The sequence below is a fragment of the Halichoerus grypus genome, chromosome 6 (assembly GCF_964656455.1).
Source record: "Halichoerus grypus chromosome 6, mHalGry1.hap1.1, whole genome shotgun sequence".
NCBI lineage: Eukaryota > Metazoa > Chordata > Mammalia > Carnivora > Phocidae > Halichoerus > Halichoerus grypus.
Window position 1 is genome coordinate 63,830,765 of NC_135717.1, and position 20,735 is coordinate 63,851,499.

At 37.4% G+C, this 20,735-nt stretch overlaps 1 protein-coding gene and 1 non-coding gene across 2 annotated transcripts in view; both read right to left on the minus strand.

The window, feature by feature from the left end:
- The window catches only part of ARHGAP21 (Rho GTPase activating protein 21), a 132,768-nt gene that overhangs the window by 109,964 nt on the left and 2,069 nt on the right, over positions 1-20,735 (minus strand).
- On the minus strand, positions 4,076-4,182 carry LOC118523243 (U6 spliceosomal RNA). Its single transcript, XR_004911006.1, has one exon. It is a non-coding gene; the product is annotated as a U6 spliceosomal RNA (small nuclear RNA).

The window sequence follows — 20,735 nt, forward strand, 5'->3', positions numbered from 1 at the left end:
ACCATAAAAAATATGCAATGGGAAAATGAGAGTCTCTTCAACAAGTGGTGCTGGGAAAACTGGACAGCTACCTGCAGAAGAATGAAACTGGACCACTTTCTTACACCATACATAAAAATAAACTAAAAATGAATTAAAGACCTAAATATGAGACCTGAAACCATAAAAATCCTAGAAGGGAGCACAGGTGGTAACTTTTCTGACATTGGCCATAGCAAAGTTTTTCTAGATATATCTCAAAAGAAATAAAAGCAAAACTATGGGCACCTGGGTGGCTTAGTCAGTTAAGTGTCTGACTCGGTTTCAGCTCAGGTCATAATCTTGTGGTCATGGAATCAAGCCCTGTGGCAGGGCCCACGCTCAGTGCAGAGTCTGGTTTGGATTCTGTTTCCCTCTCCCCTTCCCCCCACTCGTGCTCTCTCTCTCAAATAAATAAATAAAATCTTAAAAAAAAAAAAAAGTAAAAATAAACCACCAGGACTACATTACAATAAAAAGCTTCTACACAGTGAAGTAAACAATCAACAAAATTAAAAGGCAGCCTACTGAATGGGAGAAGATATTTGCAAATCACAGATACAGTTAAGGGCTAGTATCCAAAATCTATAAAGAGCTTATATAACTCAACATCCAAAAACCAAATAATCCAATTTAAAAATGGGCAGAAGACATCAACAGACCTTTTTCCAAAGAAGACAGACAGAGAGCCAACAGACACATGAAGAAAAATGCTCAACATCATTCATCATCAGGGAAATGTAAATCAAAAGTATAATCTGCTATCACCTCACACCTGTCAGAATGGATAAAATCAAAAACACAAGAAATCACAAGTGTTGGTGAGGATGTGGAGAAAGAGGAACCCTGGTGCACTGCTGGTGGGAACGCAAACTGGTGCAGGCACTGTGGGAAACAGTATGAAGGTTCCTCAAAAGCTTAAAAATAGGGGCACCTGGCTGGCTCAGTTAGTAGAGCATCCAACTCTTGCTCTCAGGGTCGTGAATTCGAGCCCCACATTAGGTGCGGAGCCGAATGAATCAATGAATGAATGAATAAATAAATAAATAAGGTTGAAAACAGAGCTGCCTACAATCCAGTAATTGCACCACTGGGTATTTACCCAAAAAATACAAAAACATTAAGTCAAAGGGATACATGCACTCCTCTGTTTATAGCAGCATTATTTACATTAGCCAAATTATGGAAGCAGCCCAAGTGTCCATTTATAGATGAATGGATAAAGAAGATGTGGTGTATATATACAATGGAATATTATTCCAGCCATAAAAAAGAATGAAATCTTGCCATTTGCAACAACATGGATAGAGGTAGAGTATAATGCTAAGCAAAATTAGAGAAAGACAAATACCCTATGATTTCACTCATACATGCAATCTAAGAAACAAATGAGCAAAGAAAAAAGAAAGAGAGAGAGACAAACCAAGAAACAGATTCTTAACTATAGATAACAAATATATGGTCACCAGAGGGGAATGGGGTGGGGATGGGTGAAATAGATGAGAGGGATTGAAGAGTACACTTTTCACGATGAGAACTGAGTAATGTTAAAAAAAAAAAAAAAAAAACAATAACAACAATGAAACAACAATAACAACAAAGTTGAAAGACTCACACTCCCCACCTGAAAAACTTACTACAAAACTGCAATAATCACTACAGTATGCCACACTGTAGCACAGTATAGACCTATGGAACAATGGAATATTTTAGAGAGCCCAGAAATGAATTCTCACATATATGGTCAATTGATTTTCAATTCAGGTGCTCGCTTCGGCAGCACATATACTAAAATTGATTTTCAATTCAGTGCCAGGACCATTCAATGGGGAAAGGATCGATTTTCAAACAAATGGTACTGAGAAAACTGGATATCCACAAGAATGAAATCATACCTGTATAGAAAAGTTGGCCCCAAATGGACCAAAGATCTAAATTTAAGAGCTAAAACTATAAAACTCTTAGAAGATTACACTGTGGAAAATCTTCATGACCTTGGATTTGGCAACCGTTTCTTACTTATGATGTCAAAAGCATAGGCAACAAAAGAGAAAGATAAATTGGGCTTCATAAACATTAAAAATTTTATGCATTAAAGGACACTATCAAGAAAGTGAAAAGAAAACACACAAAATGGGAGAAAATATTTGTTAAGTCATATATCTGATAAAGGATTGATATCCAAAATACATAAAGAACTCCTACAAGTTAACAACAAAAAACATACCCAATCTAAAGATGGGCAAAGACCCAGCAAGCACATAAAATATATAGATGCTCATCATCAGTCATTATGGAAATGCAAACCAAAACCACAGTCAGATAACACTTCATACATACACCAGCTGGCTATAATTTTAAAAAAGTATTTTTTTAAATGGAAAATAACAAGTACTGATGAGGATGTAGAGAAACTGCAATGCTCATACACTGCTAGTAGGAATATAAAATAGTAAGCCACTGTGGAAAACAGTTTGGCAGTTCCCCAAAATTGTTAAACACAGAATTACCATGTGACCCAGCAATTCCATGTCTGAGCATATAATCAAAAGAATTAAAAACAGGGACTCAAACAGAAACTTAGGTATAATACTTATAGCAGCATTATTCACCATAGTCAAGGTGAAAACAACCCAAGTGTACATCAACAGATGAATGGATAAGAAAATATAGTATGTACAAACAAAAGAATATTACTCAGCCATAAAAAGGAATGGAGTTCTGATACATTCTCTAACAGGTGAACCTTGAAAACTTCATGCTAAGTGAAATAGGCCAGGCACAACAGGACAATTATTGTATGATTCCACTTATATGAGATATCTACTATAGGCAAATGCATATTAAAAGCAGAATAGAGACTACTAGGGGTTAGGGGGAATGGGGAATTATGACTCACTGAGTACAACGTTTCTGTTTGGGATGATGAAAATGTTCTGGGAATAGTGATAATCATTACACAATACTGTGAATGGACTTAATACACTTAATTGTACATGTAAAAATGATTAAAATGGTAAATTTTATGTTATGTGTATTAACATAGCATAATTTCTGAACCAATAAAAAAATATAATTACTTGTCATAGTTAAGGGAAATGTTACAACTTTTACCTACATAAGAATCTAGTACCATAGTAATTAAGTATAATACTTTCATAAGCAAACAAATCAACTACCTTTTTTTTTTTTTTTTTACAAACTGTATTCAGAGAAGTTTACTTATTTAGGTAGGCTTCCAAAAGAATCAAAGGCTTAGATAAAATTAAATTGCCTAGTAGTTGTATGCCAGTCTCATTAAACCCAAGACATACCAACATTTTGTAACTTAAAATCTATAGAACATGTAATTTTTGAATTATTTTTCATATTCAATTATTTATAAGTTTTCAATGTTACCTACAATTAAGGAAAAAAATTAAAAATGTTCTCTATTGAAAAACAAAACTTAAGAATTTTGCTAAACTACTTAGGAGGATAAGAGAAGTCCAATGATATGATCTAACATATGATATTAGAGCTATAAATTAAAGTTTTAAGAATTCAACTTTCTGAAAGGTACAGCAACTCTCTCCCTGACTGTTCTCAAAAAAAGCTTTGAAATCAGATCTTAGAAATCACAGAAGCTAAAAGTATTTTGATTACCTTCTTTTAAAAAAATATAGTGGGAGGGGGGCACATGGGTGGCTCAGTTGGTTAAGTACCTGCCTCTGGCTCAGGTCATGATCCTTGGGTACTGGGATCGAGTCCCACGTTGGGCTCCCTGCTCAGCGGGGAGTCTGCTTCCCCCTCTCCCTCTGCCCCTGTCCCCTGCTCGTGCTCTCTCTTTCAAATAAATAAGTAAAAATCTTTAAATATATATATATATATATGTGTGTGTGTGTGTGTGTGTGTGTGTGTATATATATATATATATATATATAGTTGGAGGATTTGAGAGTGAGAAAAGACAAAACTAATATTCCAGTAGTGGCCAAGGTGTTTAATGTCAGCCATTACTTAGTTTTGTCCATTGTTTCTCATTATATTTTGTTTTTTTTCCTTGTTTTGCATTAAAAAAAATATGAATCACTTCACAAATTTATGTGTCATCTTTGTGCAGGGGCCATGCTAATCTTCTCTGTATTGTTCCAATTTTAGTATATGTGCTGCTCAAGTGAGCAGTGTTTTATATTTTTAATTCATATTTTTCATATATTTTAATTGAGGCATAAATATTTACACACAATGTTTAACTCTTATAAAGCATAGCTCTTAAGTATACAGTTCATGATATGTTACAAATGCATGTATCTAAGTAATTCACCCCAACCTCAAGAGACAGAACATTTCCATCACCCCCAGGAAGTTTCCTGTGTGTCCTCCTAGTCATTCTGGAAGTCTCCTCCCTTACCCCCAGAGGCAATATTCATTTATCTTGCTATTGATATTGATATTCATCCATATTGCTGCATGTAGACATAATCTTCTGCTTTTTATTGCCAAAAAGTATTCCACAGTAGGAATATATGAAAACCTATCTATTTTCCTATTAATACACAATGAGTTGTTTCTGGTTTGGAGCCATCATGAATAAAGCTGTTATGAACATTCCTGAACAAGTCTCTCGTGTGAACATGTATTTTATTTCCCTTGGGAGTAATTATGTAGGAATGAAAATGCTAGATCATAAAGTAGGTATATGGTGAACTTTATAAGAAAATGCCAAAAGATTTTTTAAAATATTGTACCACTTTACACTCCCATCAGCAATCTATCAGAGGTCCAGTTGCTCTACATCTTCACCAAAATCTGGTGTGGTCACACTGGTTTTTTTTTTTTTTAATAAATTTTAGTGAAGTTTAATTTATATATGAGTGTACCCCTTTAAAATGTACAGTTCAATGAATTCTGGCCACTGTACACACCCACAGAACCATAGCCACCATACAATCAAGAACATTTTCATCTCCCCAACTCCCTTCATGCTTCTTTGCAATCAAAGCCCTCCCAGCTCCAGGCAACCACTGATCTACTCTCTCTCACTACAGATTAGTTTACTCAGTTCTGCAATTTTTATGTAAGTAGAATCACGTACTCTTCCAACTCAGGCTTTTTTCTTAGCATTTTGAGATTCATTCATGGTACTGAGTGTATCAACAGTTTGTTATTTTTAAATTTCTGAGTAGTATTCCATTACATGGATATACCATAATTTGTCTGTTGATGGATTTGGGGCGGTTTCAAATTTGGGAATACTATGAATAAAGCTGTTAATGAACATTCATACACAAGTCTTTTTGTGGACATTGTTTTCAACTCCCTTAGTAAGTCCCTAGGAGTGGGCCACATAATAAATATATGCTTCACTTCTGAAAACTGCCAAAATATTGTCCTAAGTGGCTATGTCATTTTACATCCCTCTCACAATGTTTGAGTTCAGTTGCCCCACATACCCAATAACCCTTCGTATTTTTATTCTTCTTAATTTTAGCTATTCTAGTGGGAGTACAGTGGCAGTTCATTGTAGTTTTAATTTGCATTTTTTCCCCTACTGGCTGATGCTATTGAACATCTTTTCATGCGCTGATACACAATTCATCTATCTCCTTTTATGTAGTTCAACTTTTGCCCATTTTAAAAACTGGGCTGTCTGGAAGCAGGTCCTTGATCAGATATATGTTTTACAAATATTTTCTCCCCATCTATGGCTTTACTTTTCATCTTCTTAATGGTGTTTCACAAAGAGCACAAGTTTTTAATTTTGATGAAATCCAACTTATCCTTTTGTTTCTTTTCTGGTTAGTGCTTTTTGTGTCCCATCTCAGAACTCTCTGTTTACCCCCAAAGTCATATATATTTTGTTCTTGACTAGAAGTTTTACTGTCTTCGCTTTTACATGTATGTCAGTGATCTAATTGGGGTTAACTTTTCTGTGATGTAAGATAGACATAAAGGTTCATTTTTGCCCATATGGATATCTACTTGTTCAGTACCACTCAAATCACCCCACTGAATTCAAATGATCATGTTTACATGAGTATCCCAACTCTCCACTGCCTTCCATTATTATATGTATCTATCATTAAACCAATTCTATACTACCTTGATTTTTGTAGCTTTGAGTAAGTATTATAAAGTAATATAAATAATATAAAATTAATCTTTTTCAAAACTGTTTTGGTTACTCTGTGTCCTTTGCATTTCCAAATAAATTTCAGAATTAGCTTATCTATTTCTAATTAAAAAATGTGTTAAACCTTGCTGGAATTTTAATTGGAATTGAGCTGGATTTATACAGCAATTTGTGGCTAAGTCACATCTTAATAATACTGACTCTTCCAATCCATAAACATAGTGTATTTCTCCATTTATTTAGTCTGTCTTCAAGCTATTAAAATAATAAGGGTATTATTTTTATTTCATTTCCCAGTTGTTTTATAGAAATACACTGATTTTTGTACAGTAGCCTTGTATCCTTGTATCTTATGAAAAATCTGCTAGTTCTAAAAAGTGTTTTTAGTAGATCCCTTACAGTGTCTATGTGCACAATCACACTGTCTGCAAATAAAGTTTTACTTCTTCCTTCCCTTTTCCCTTCCTTCCTTTTCTTTCTTTTTCATGATTTATTACATTAAGTAGAGACTCCATAATATTGTTGAATAGAAGTATTGAGAGCGGACATCGTCACCCTGTTCCTGACCTTAGCAGTATTCAATATTTCTCCAAGTATGATTGGATAAATTTCTTTATATTCCCAGTTTTCAGAGAGATTTTATGATGAATGAGTGTTAAATTTTGTCAAATGCTTTTTTCTGCATCTACTGAGTGGATGATCATATGAATTTTCTCCTTTATTGTATCTTGTAAAACTGTTAAATATGTTAATTATTAATATGTTAAAATGACAATCTTTCACTTTTGGGATAACTTCAAGTTAATCATGACATTATTATCCTCTTCATATATTGATAGATTTAACTTGCTAGCATTTTGTTAAGAATTTTTGTATCTACAACCATGAGGGTTATTGGTCTGAATTCTTTTCCTTATAATGTTCTTGTTTGGTAATTACCAGGCTCATACTGGCCTCATAAAAAGGCGATGGGAAATGTTCCCTCCACCTCGTCTTTTGAGTTCGTATAGAACTGGTATGATTTCTTCCTCAAACACGTTATAGAATATGTCAATGCAGCCATCAGGTTCTGGAGTCTTCTTTGTGGGGAGGTTTTTAACTACAAATTCAATTTCTTTAACCTATATGGCACTAGTCAGATTTTTTTTTATTTCTCCTGTGGCAGTTTTGTATCTCTCAAGGTGTAATATTGTGATTTATAGTAAGAAATACATATTTGGTCTTCATCCCCATTCCCAGCACAGAGCTCCTAAAACCCTTGGAATTTCCTAAGTGGTAAGAGTAACAAAGGTGTCTTTTGTTGTGTTAATGAGGTGACTTTTGGACAGCACCTAAGGATAGGGGCTGGTTGCCAAGAGAACCAAACCTGTGATTAGAGAGTTGGAACTTTCAATCCCACCCCTCTGACCTCTGGGGAGGAGAAAGGGGCTGGAGCTCAAATCATTTGCAATGGCTAACCATGCAATCAATTATGCACATGTAATGGAGCCTCCATAAAAATCCAAAAGGATGGGGTTCAAAAGCTTCCAGGTTGCTGAACCCGAGAGGATTTGGGGGGAGTGGTGTGCCTGGAGAGGGCATGGAAGCTCTACACCTTTCCCAGTACCTTGCCCCATGCGTCTCTCCCATCTGGCTGTTCCTGAGTTATATTCTTTTGTAATAAACCAGTGATCTAGTCTGTAATATGTTTCTCTGAGTTCTGTGAGTCACTCTACCAGATTAACTGAACCCAAGGAGGGGGTGGTTGGAACCTCCGATCTACAGCCGTCTACAGCTGGTGGGTCAGGCAACAAACCTGGATTCGCAATTGGTGGCTAAAGGGTGAGGGGGCAGTCTTATAGGACTGAGCCCTTAATCTGTGGGATCTGATGCTATGGTGTTGTCTCCAGGTAGACAGTGTCAGAACTGAGTTGAATTGTAGGATACCCAGCTGGTGTTGGGAGAACGGCTTGGTTTGGGAACCCACTCCCCCCATATACACAAACAGATCTGAATGGGTACAGAATCCTTACACAAAATCTGCTCATTTCATCTAAACTGTCAAATTCACAGACATAAGGTTGTTCATAATATTCCCTTTCTATCTTTTTAATGTCTGCAGGCTCGGAATGATGCCTCCTCTTATTCCTGATTATCGGCATTTTATATTTTACCTCTTAATCACACAAACTGGTTTCTAAAGTTTGAAATCCTTTTCAGAGACTGAAATAAAGTCGCTATCTGGTCGGCTGTCAATTCAAAGCCAACTAGAAAAGACATACTGTCAAAAATATGCTAAACAGTTCACCACAGTTTGGCAAAATCAAGTAGTATCCACTTTCTAAGCCATGTGTTTTTGGTATCCTTATGCATCCTGAATATATATGAAAAGTTCAGAGCCTTAAGTATCTGCCTACCTTTTCCCTAGAGATCCCACTTGATCCAAACACAATGTTTCAGTAACTAGTTTAAAGTAAGAGTTAGATACAAGATTATGATCAAATAAAGACAGCCAAGAGTGGTGACAGAAGCTAAGGATTAAATAGGGAAAAATGATTCTTCTTCCAAATTCCTCACCTAAACTGAAGACAATTTGCATTATCTCTTGTCTAGAGCAGATGCAGTTCTAGTAACCATAAACTACGATTACGATATGAAGTTCTGTCACTATCTTCATCTGGGGATTCTAGTTTGGCTCATACCACCCCAAGAAAGGCTCCAGGCATACCTAGTCTCTCCCACTAAGTCTATAGTGTAACTGTACCTACTAGTATGATTTTTAATCAACTGCACATTTTGCTAAGGCATCGCTGGTGCTCTAGGCAGCCAAAACTAGTGAGAGGCAGAAATGAAGGCAGCTAAAAAAACAAAACAAAACAAAAAAGTATATCAATTAAAAAATGGGCAAAGGACCTAAGCACACATTTCTACAAAGACATACAAATGGCCAATACGCATGTAAAGGGTGCTGAACCTCACTAATCATCAGGAAATTGCAAACCAAAACCACAGTGAGATATCACCTCATCCTGTTAGAATGGCTATTACTAAAAAAAAAAAAAATGCAAACGGTGTTAGTGAAAATGGGGAAAAAAGAGAACCATGGCACACTGTTGCTGAGAATGTAAATTGGTACAGCCATTACATGGAGGCTCCTCAAAAAATTAAAAATAGAACTATCATATGATCCAGCAATCCCACTTCTGGGTACTTATCCAAAAGAACTGAAATCAGGATCTCGAAGATAATATTATTCAGACTTAAAAAAGAAAGAAATCCTTCCATTTGTAATAACATGAATGAACCTGGAGGATATTATGCTAAGTGAAATAAGCGAGTCATGGAAAAGTAGATAAATACTATATGATCTCACTTATATGTGAAATCTGAAATAGACTCACAGAAGATGAGAGTACATTGCGAGGGGCTAGGGAGTAGGGGAAATGGGAAGGTGATTGTCAAAGGGTACAAAGTTTCACTTATGCAAGATTCTGGAGACCTACTCCAGAGCTTAGTGCTTATAGCTAACAATACTGTATACTTAAAATTTGCTAAGAGGATAGATCTTATGTTAAGAGCTCTTACCACACACACACAAAAATTGCAGTAACAATAATACAGGGGCAAGAGGAAACTTGAGGTCATGATTAACGTTCACGGCCTTCATGGAGGGAATGGTTTCATGGTGTATACTTATCCCCAAACCCACTGAGTTCTCAGTACACATTAAATATGTAAGCTTTTTACATATCAATCATACCTCAATAAAGGCATGTAAAATATTCAGAACTCTAAAATATTTGGGTATCTAACAACTGGTATAACAGGAGGAACTTTGAAGAAGCAGCGCTGGACCTCTGTTTCAACAGCTTTATATCAAAGTCAACTAGGGAAGCTGGGATTTCCTATTAACTCAGAGGCACCGTCTTTATCCTAGGAAAAGAAAGCAAAAGAGAAATCCATTCACCACTGCCATTCCTTCTTCTATTGATATATTCATACCCGCTTTTTAGTGTCTCTTGAAACAGAGATTCAAGCATGGGGTCTAAACTAAACCTCACTTCCTAGAAGACAAGAAATACATCGCATATACGCCATCACAGTTTTCTCAAAGGCTTCTCTTAATCCTTTGAATTCAAATCATTCTCTTTTGAGATGCCTATCAACCTCGGTTATGCCTTCTTCATTTGCTTACTGGTCTCACTCTGCCAGATCCTCCTTATCTTGTCGGTGGCTTTGCTCCTTCTCCAACACCACTTTCGATGACTTCAAGAAATCCTGCTTCTTTTGCAGAATTGGCAATTGGGCCCTGTGATTAGCTTACATTGTATTTGCATTGTGTTATCCAGTGCATCTCACATTCCGTAAGATTGAAAGACAAGACTGATTCAACAGACAGACAGTATAGCCGCTGGTGTTAAATGAGGAAGGGTATGTAGACAGAATTCTTCTGTTGATGATTTGTTTATTATTATTATGTTAGAATACCTCCTGAAACCCTTCATGATGTATACTTAAGAGCACCACAGATATATATATGAATGACAAATATGAAAGAGCCCATACAGAGAGAGAATAAGTATACACATACTTTATTCCATTGTAACTTTTCCTATTCTTGATAGCTAATACGAACAAATGACTATAAGATGCACAAGAGAAATTATTCTAACAGTTATTTGCTTAAAGAAAATATACCCTTCTGTAAATGACACTAAACAAATTACTTTTATAATACAGCTAAAAGGTAACTATAGCTTCAATATGAACAGAACCAGAGCTCTATCGTTTTAAAAATGTTAACTTTTGATCAACGTATAACATACACAAAAAAATGTGTGTCACGTATCACTGTTGAATTTTAAAGTGCTCTTTGACATAAAGTTTATTTTATCCGAAAAGAATACTACTTCGGAATACTAATGACATGTAGAAATACATATGATTACAAATAGGAGAAAAATAATTACAATTTTAATCTTGAAATTTTCACTTGTTTAGTCATTTAAATTTTCTCTCCATATTTTTGCCTGTTTTCTTTACACTGATTTCAATTTGGTCGGAAAAATTCCAAAATCAGGGTACATTAGAATTCAGACTTTGGAAGGAGCTATGAATGTCTTTTAGTCCTGTTTTTCTCAAACTTGGAAGGTCACCAGGGGATCTTTTTAAAAGTTAAGGCTTTTCAGTCTCACTTCCAGGGATTCCAATTCATTAGCTTAATGGTGGAAAGAAGAAATCTGTGGTTTTATAAGTTGTCCAAGTGATTCTAATGATCACTCAGATTTGCCTGACTTAAATTCCTACCAACACAGGAATTCTGTCTGTTATTCCCCAAGTGAAGGTCATCCTATCTGCAAAGAATACATTCAATCTCAGTTACCTTCTATTAAAAATTTTTTTCTTCTGAATACTGAGCTGAATATTGGCTCATCTACCTATCCACTGATCCTAGCTCTGCCCTCCATAGCCATACAGAATAAATCTTATCTCTTTCCCATATTACAATCCTTAAAAATACCTTTGTACAGGGGTTCCTGGGTGGCTCAGTCGTTAAGTGTCTGCCTTCGGCTCGGGTCATGATCCCAGGGTCCTGGGATGGAGCCCCGCATCGGCCTCCCTGCTCAGCGGGAAGCCTGCTTCTCCCTCTCCCAATCCCCCTGCTTGTGTTCCCTCTCTCGCTCTCTCTGTCAAATAAATAAATAAAAATCTTAAAAAATAATACCTTTGTACAGTGCTTTCTAAGTTTCTTTTCCTCCATTTACAAAATTGGTAAGATATATGTATGTGTGTGTGTCTAAGTATGTATATGTCTATTTATCCACTATCCATCTACATAGAGAGACCCACATGTACAGAAGGGGTGCTAACCCCCACATAGTTCAAAATTTCTCTATAACTCTCTATTCCCCAAAACTTACTGTTGACTGGACCCCTTACTGATGACAGAAACAGTGGATTAAAACATATTTTGTATATTATATGTATTATATAGTGTATTCTTACAGTAAAGTAAGCTAGAGAAAAAATGTTATTAACAAAATCATAAAGAAAAGAAAATATATTTACAATACTATCTTGTTTTTGTCGAAAAATATCCGCATGTAAGTAGACCCACACAGTTCAAACCTGTGCTGTTCAGGGTCAACCGTATATATCTTCCCTATGGGCAGAGAACGGTGTCTATAATATATCATTAAATGAAAACAAAAGTAAATTGAAAACATTTCCTAAAAGCATTATAATAAATATCTGATTTAAACTGGGTGCCCAGAGCATTTCCTTCCCTTCACATTCGCTAGATAGATATGTTTCCAGAAGCCAATACGCAGAACCCAAAGGAGAAAGTAAGACTCATTGACAAGCTAACACAAGTTCTTTTAAATATAGAATCTTTACTTATTAGCAAACTTCTAGGAATTAAAGATGCCTAGGTATCTTGAGGCTTAAAAAAAAAAAAAAAATGATACCTATTAATCCCCAAGATCACAGGAGATAAGACATATCCAGGAGAAATGTGATCACAAATCCAGCTTTCTAGCTATTGATATTTAAGGATACTCTCCACATTGTAAGAAAAAAGAACATCTTGGCACCTGGGTGGCTCAGTTGGTTAAGCGACTGCCTTCGGCTCAGGTCATGATCCTGGAGTCCCAGGATAGAGTCCCACATCGGGTTCCCTGCTCAGCAGGGAGTCTGCTTTCCCTCTGACCCTCCCCCCTCTCGTGTTCTCTCATTCTCTCTCTCTCAGATAAATAAAATCTTTAAAAAAAAAAAAAAAGAACATCTTGATTTTCTTAAGAAGTTCTTAAGAAGTTCAAGATATATGAAAGATTAATGAAGTGAACAAGAGTGTAAGTCAAGAGACTAAGACTATGTCCTCACTTGGTTATAAGAAGGAAAAAGAAGTTGCAGGATCAGGAGGAGCACTCCATATGTAGCACTATTCCTGAGTGCCAGATGTGGATCCAGAACAGGGGTGTGCGACAAGGGGAAAAGGCAAGAAGAAACCAATTCTGAATCAAAAACATGTCCAGTATCAAATAGAAGACTCAACAGCAGCCAGTGTGACTAAGGAAAAGTAAATACATTCTTTAACTTGCCAGTTTTTGATAATAATAGTTTGCTCTGGTCTGCCTAAAAACTTTCCCAAAGGTAGGTGAGCATTCAGAAATATCAGATTTGGGTTCTCAATCTATTCCCTTATTCACAAATCTACACAAGGGGATTCCTTGCATATTAATAGATAACTAGAAGAAAGAGGACTTACAAAAAACAATTTCCATCACATTTAGTTTTTAAACCAAAGTACAGTGTATCCATTTGTCTCTCAGATTATTTTAGAAGTACAAAAGGCCATCTTCCAGATTTTATTGTGAAATAACCTATTTGCACAATACTCAATTTTTTTAAGAATATGAAGCTTCACTCAAAAACTATTTTGGTGGAAGCAATCCAAAATGAAGCTTTTACATGAAGATGTCTTCCTACTCCAAACCAACAGAACATATAGAAGGCTCATAAGATTTAACATATTTAATTCTTCATGGTCAATTAAAATTAGATAAATAATAGGACAATCTTTAAGTCCAATAACCTTTTTGTTTACTAATCTAATCACATCAACCAGAAAGAAAAACAAGTGCCTCCCATATGGTCTTTCTGTAACAGAAAGTAGCTGCATTCAGTAACGCATCTGTGCGTCTTTACCCACACTAACATTGCTCACGCTGAAATCACCATATTGTTAACTATCGTAAGATGACAGGTCCCTTCACAAAGCAAAGAACAAAAGAAACGGATTATCACTTTTGTACTAGAATTATCTGACCTGGTGAAAACTAAAGAAATGAAGAAAGGATCAGAGATTCCGTAACCAAGGAATAAGGACTTCACAAAATGTTTATCTTAGAAGAAATGAATGCTAAGGAACACTGACAATGTATGGAGAAATTTTCTGCAGCCGGGGGGTACTCATTTGTTGATGGCCTGTATCTAGTGATAGGGTCCCACCCAATCCATTCAAATCGGGACTTCTGCTGAAATGTCACTTCGTACCTGCTGCTGCTTCTGCTAGTCTGAATTCTGGCAGGCTTTCCCTTTAATCCCAACCCGCAGCATAAAGCTTTTGACATGCAATGGTATTCTGACATACAGACTCAGGTATACAAAGGAACACATGTTTAAAGTTAAATAATAGTGTTATATTACATGGTAGTACAATGAGCCTAGAATGAATCCTCGGCCTCCCCTGAAAAAAAACACATGCTTTTAAAAAAATACTCAAGTATTGTTTTGTGTAGTGTGTATCCTTCTGAAAGAGTATTTAAGTATTATTTTAAGCAGTGTAGGTTTTCTAGAAACCAGATTTCCACAAGACTAGTAACATATTGCCCATTTTAAAAAAATCTGTAAATGGTGTCTTTTTATCATAGTTTTGGAATTAAGCAAAAAAGAGAAAATACAAAAATAATATAATCCCCAAATTCTCATCATCTAGAATTAACAACTGCTAACATTTTGCCATAATCAATGTCGTGATCATTTTTAACTTGTAATGAAATGTTTATATTACAAGATATTTAATAAAGAACACCACTCATTTTAAGAAAAAAAATTTTACCAATACAGGCGTACTGTCTTTTTATAGTTTCCCCACCAGCCTGATTCCCCATCCACTGGTGTGTTAATTACCATTATCTCACCTCTTAGTGCAAATTATTTCATACATGTGTGCTACACACTGGGTTACTGTTACTTGGTTACCAGCTTCCCAAAGGGAGGAAAGATGCAAAGAAAAAAGGCACCAAGATGTGAACAGCAGTCCTAATGGAAATGGAGGTCTAGAAGACAAAATACTCATACCCCACACACTTCTGTACAATCTACATTAAGTATTCACATGTTATGTACCCATATACAAACTCAGTAACATTTTAGAATTTTTCTTAGTCTTGATTCACTCATTCATTCACTCATTGGAAAAAATATTTGTGGGCCAATAATGGGCTAGGCATTCTTCTAGGCACAGAAAATACCATGTGAACAAAACAAACTGCACTTAACACTTTTATTTTAGATATATGATCTGCCCGAACAAACAAGCAAAATCAGATGGATAAGCATGTTACATGGAGAGTAAGTGACAGGGGAGAAAAACACAGCAAGGAAGGAGGGCAGGTTGTGTCATGGGAGAAGGGGAGAGGAGTTCAATAAACTCAATGGTCAGCAAAGGCCTCACTCAGGTGACCTCAAGGCAAAACCTCAAGGAGATGAGGAAGCGAGCCCTGGGGACGCCTGAGCGGGGACAGTGCTCCAAGTGGACGGTACAGCTAGTGGTGGGAAGGCTCTGGGGAATGCCATACCCAGTGCGTGTGCACAAGAGTCCAGAATGGCTAGTACAGAGTGAGGACAGTGAGAGCAGCAGGAGGTGAGATTCGGGAGGTGGGAGGGCAAATTGTGCAGGGCTTTGCAGGGCACAGAAGAACTTCGGCTTTTAACCCTGAGGGAAACGAGAAGCCTCCTGAGGAATGTGAGCAAAGGAGTGACATGCTCTGATTTACAGAAGGTCCGCTCTGGTTCCTGTGTGGAGAACAGACTCGAGGCTGGCAAGTACTTGAAGCTGTGAGACAGTCAACCAGATTTGCATGGTATGCATGAGAGAGATCAAAGATCACTCCAAGAAGCCTGACCTGGAAGGCAGGAGGGCTAGTGCTGGAGAGGAGGAGAAAACTAGGAAGGTGGGCAGGAAGAGATGTAGAGAATCAGGAGTTCGGTTTTCGATATGCCTCTTTACTATTCAAGTGGAGACTGAGTGGTCAGGTGGACGTAGGAATCTGAATTCAAGGGATATAGAGACCAAATGGGTAGAGATAACACACACACACACACACACACACAAATATATAGACATAAGTATGGATTATCAGTATATACTTGATGTTTAAAGTCATGAAAGTGAGCACAGAGAGAAGAAAAGAGGGTCAAACTCTGATGTATATGAAGATTTAGCAGGCCAGAAAGTTGAGGAAATCCAGGTACTGAGAAGTGAGAAGGAGGGATCAATGAGGTAGGCGGATAATCAAGACAGTACAGGGTACTGAATCTAAGTGAACAGTGAATAAAATTAAAGCCCTTCCTACATATTCATTAATTCAACACTATTTACTGAGCACCTACTATGAGCCAGACACAGGAGAAGCAAACATGGTGCCTGTTCTTACGGGGGTTGCAGTCCAGGGGGGAATAGAGATAAATAACTTGCAAGCACTATTCCTGATAAAGTACAGGGTGTTTTGGGATAATGCTCTGGGGCAGCTAATCCAGTCTTGGAGGGTCAGGAAAGGCTTTCCTGAGGAAGTGATGTTGAAGAAGAGACCAGAACGATGAGGAAAATCAGGCATGGAAGAGAGAGGGGTGGAGGAGGGGCAGGTGGAAGGAAGGGTGCAAGGACCCAAAGTGGAGAGGCTTGTGGAACGGACAGCATAGGAAGCATAGGAAGTGTGGGAGAAGGGCGGGCCAGATTATTTACTGTCCTTGTAGACTTCTCAGGAGTTTGAACTTTATCCCAAAGGCAATGAGAAGCCAGAAAATTGTTTTACACAGGGGTACGTAACAATCGGCCTTCGATTTCAGGAGGAGCACTGTGACTATGGCAGGGGTAGAGTGCTGCTCAAGGCTGGGCAACTGGGAAAGTAGTTAGGAAGCCTGGCTGGCCGGTGGCTCAACACCGAGATGCAGCTGACCTGAACTCAGGTAGTGGCAGTGGGATGTGGAATGCAGACTCGACAGGACTTTGGATAGGAGGAATGAGGAGAGAGAAGGGTCAAGGATGATAACCTGGTTTTTGACTGGGACAGATAAGGAGATAGCTGTGCTACTCACTAAAAGAAGCAAGAGGGGAAGGTTGCTGGTAAGAGTAGAATTTGTTAAGTTTGAAATGCCTGTGGGCAATTAAAAAAACCCCACAAAACTGTTTAGTAAATAGGCAAAAGGCTACATAGGTCTGGAGATCAACTACAAAACCTGGGATTGAGCTATAAATTTGGAGTCCCCAGCATGCAGATTAAAGCCATGGGAGAGCGTAAAATGAAACCCAGACAGTGAAAAAGAGAAGAGAAGAGGAATGGCAAAAGCCTGGCTCTATGTAAAGCCCACGTGAAAGGGGCAGAGAGGACGAGGAACCCCAGGGAGAGAGAGAGAAAGCAGAAGAGCGCCTGAGAAGGAACAAGGGAGTCTGGGATAAAAACAAAGTGCACAGTATTCCAGAAAGAGGAGCAAAAGTATGAATCCTCATGAGTTCACACACAGAAAAATGCCTTGCTGTATTATTTACATTATTCCAAAATCAACCTACAATTATCTTTCATCAGCTGTAATACTCAGTCATAGGATAATCTTAGTCTAGATGAAGAAGCCAGACATAAAATGAAATAAATTAATAAATAATACTGATTAGCATCAGTAAACACATTTAACAACAGGCAATGAAAGTGCTAAAAATTCTATTACTGGGCAATACTATTGCCTACAGATAAAAAGTAAAATAAATATTAGAAATAGGAAAAATAGGGGCGCCTGGGTGGCTCACTCGGTTAAGTGGTTAAGCGTCTGCCTTCGGCTCAGGTCATGATCCAGGTCCTGGGATCAGCCCTGTGCAGGGAATCCCTGCTCAGAGGGGAGTCTGCTTCTCCCTCTCCCTCTGCCCCTCCCCCTGCTTGTGCGCTCACTCTCTCTGTCAAATAAATGAATAAAACCTTAAAAAAAAAAAATAGGAAAAATAATGTGGTCTAAAAAGCTGAGGAATAAGTTTTCACCTTTGGTTAAAAAAAAAAAAAAGAGGCAAGCTGAACCTTGAAGGATGAGCTCTATAGGATATGAAAGGGGTGATCACATCATCAAGGATTCAGGGTCTAAATTAAGCGATTCTGCGAGCAAAGCCACTCAAGGCGAGATGTCAGAATAGTTCACAGACCAGGCTGTACACAGACACACACCAAAACACACTTACCAGCTCAGAGTGAGTGATACGATTATTTGCAGACATGCAAAGTCTATAACTCTGCATGAGTAGAATTGTGCCACCCTTACTGTACAATCCCAAGATATAGTCTACTGAATTGTCACAATTCATTATTTGAAGAGGATTGTTTGTTAGTTGTTTGGTTTTTAACCTTCCAATATATCCTTGGGGAGGGGTGCTTATATTTATTCATGTACCAACTCAATTAGATTCTAACATATAAGATGAACAAGTTTCTGAATGTTCTTCAACAAAGCAGTAGCCCTTATTTATAAAAGGTGGAATTAACTAGATAAGTCATGAATCAGAGATTCCTATTAATTTACTATATCAGTTTCTTCTGTCCTGCACAGTTAAGTTTTTTGGCTGATTAACAACATTAATATTAAGACATATATGCTCGTGTCTTCGTTAGGTAAAAACACACGTAAATTTACAAACGCACATTTAGCTATTGGTTTCTAAAAGTTTTTAAAGAATGACCGTATACAACTCTAGAATGTAATACTTCTAATAAAATTAAGCACAAAAATTAAGTGCAGTGTTCAAAGACTTGAATATATATCAACCCAAAGTATTCCAGTGGCAACTCTCTCTTTATTACTAGTAAATACTCACAAGATTTAAAGTGCATCAGAAGTATCAGTGAGAGCTAAATACACAACAATGAAACAGGCAATAATTACTCCTTAAGCTGAGATTTTAAAATGCCGTCTGACAGCATACAGCCCCTTTATTTCCATTCCCACATATTAAGCAAAAAATACCTACCTATTCTTTAAAAATCGAAACAATATGATAGCTTAATACCAAACTCAAGTTCTGTGTATAATCTTTAAATGAGCAAAATACAGGCAATATAATGTTTTCTTGGTCCCCAAACTGCAAATAATATGCCTATGCCAGCAGTAACAGTCAAATGAAAACAAATTTCACAGCCCTTAAAAAAATACCTAACTGTCAGTGTTAATGTAAGCAAGTTTGCAACTGGAAACACTGCTCCCTAGCCAAGGACAAGATGTATCTATTATAAATTCTTGGTTTTGGGAGATCCCTTAAATGATAAAAACAAACAAACAAACAAACAAATAATATTAGTTTTTGCAAATATAATGCAAATAGCATGCTAATTAAAGTATTCACAAGACAAAGACAAATGAGGCTTTGGGACCACAGTACATATTATTATGTAACTACAATACACATTAAGCAATCTCCAAGTTGGAGGTAGGCCTTCCAAAAGGAGTTATTATGGTTTACCATGATCAGAGGATTGTGGTGTTATACTTAATCACGTTTTCACCTGCAAGCAGGTGTTTACAGGTGTCAAAAAGTAAAACACTGATTCTAACTGTAAACTTCTAGTTCTAAGGAGTTGTACAGTACCCACCTCCCTGTATTTTCTGCATAAACTTTCTAATCCAGTATGAAGTGAGCTACATGAAGCAAGTTTCTCTGCATGCTTTAAAAACAAAAATTTAACTTGACTCATTTTTATTAAAATGCCAAACTCACACACTCAAGAACTAGACCTTGTTTCGATGGCCGTGAAGTGAAAATTTAACACTTACAAGGTACAAAAGAAATAGTGAGAGTAAAGCCTCTTTGGGGGATGTTACTATAATCTATTCAATCCTTCAATAAAAATATAGACGGCTCAAAAGTAAAGTTTAAAGGGTAACAATATTCAGTACATTTAGCAAGCAAATTACAGAAACCAGTAACCAAGTAAACACAATACAGTCGTTACAGAATGAAATATAACATATAGAGACTATATATATATACATATATAAAGAGAAGAAAGAATGTAAGAGGCAACAGGGCATATGGGTGTCATAAATCAATGGATTTTCTGATTTCTGTCCTGCCTGCTCAAAAAATTTCAGGAAGCCTGGCATATAATCATCTGAGCCTTCCCAAAGATGATGGTCTAAAGGCAATGCAAGCCACCTGACACCCCAGGGCAGCTCACAGAACTTCTGAGCAGTGAAAAGAAGGGCATAAATAAAAGAACAGTAATGTCAGGAGATTTTTCAGGGAGTTGGAATTACAACTCTATAAATCTGTTTTTCAGGGCTGTGCTTAAACTGTCCACGGGAAAAGACTTGTTTTTCTACCCAGAGCAGAGATCCGCATCAACAGCAAGCCAGAATACTCATCAAAGCCAAAGTGAGTGTGAGGTCCCGTTACAACAAGCATACCGGCTGCCCTCTCTCCACCTCTGGTAGCCAATCTTGCATACATACCCACAAAATGCACAAAGGCATCCCCTAACCAGCCCAACTCCAAAACTACTGGAGGATGGGAACTGAAGGAAAAGAGAGACACTTGCAGTATGCCCAGTCACCTGAAATGGGAGAATTCCCTACTCTGAGGTGATGCATGGGCAAGATGGGGAATTTCAAAGTGAAGAAACCCTTCTTGCAGAAGAATCACTGGAAGTTCCTGGAAACAAAAATGGGCAAGGTTGCACCGCCCTAGGGTCAAGCTGGGACACTCCCACAGATCAGCCCAAAGGCCCCAAAGCCTCTCCTGAGGCCCATGGCAGCTGACCCACCCCCACCCCACTCCACCCCACCCCACAGGCAGGACACCTTG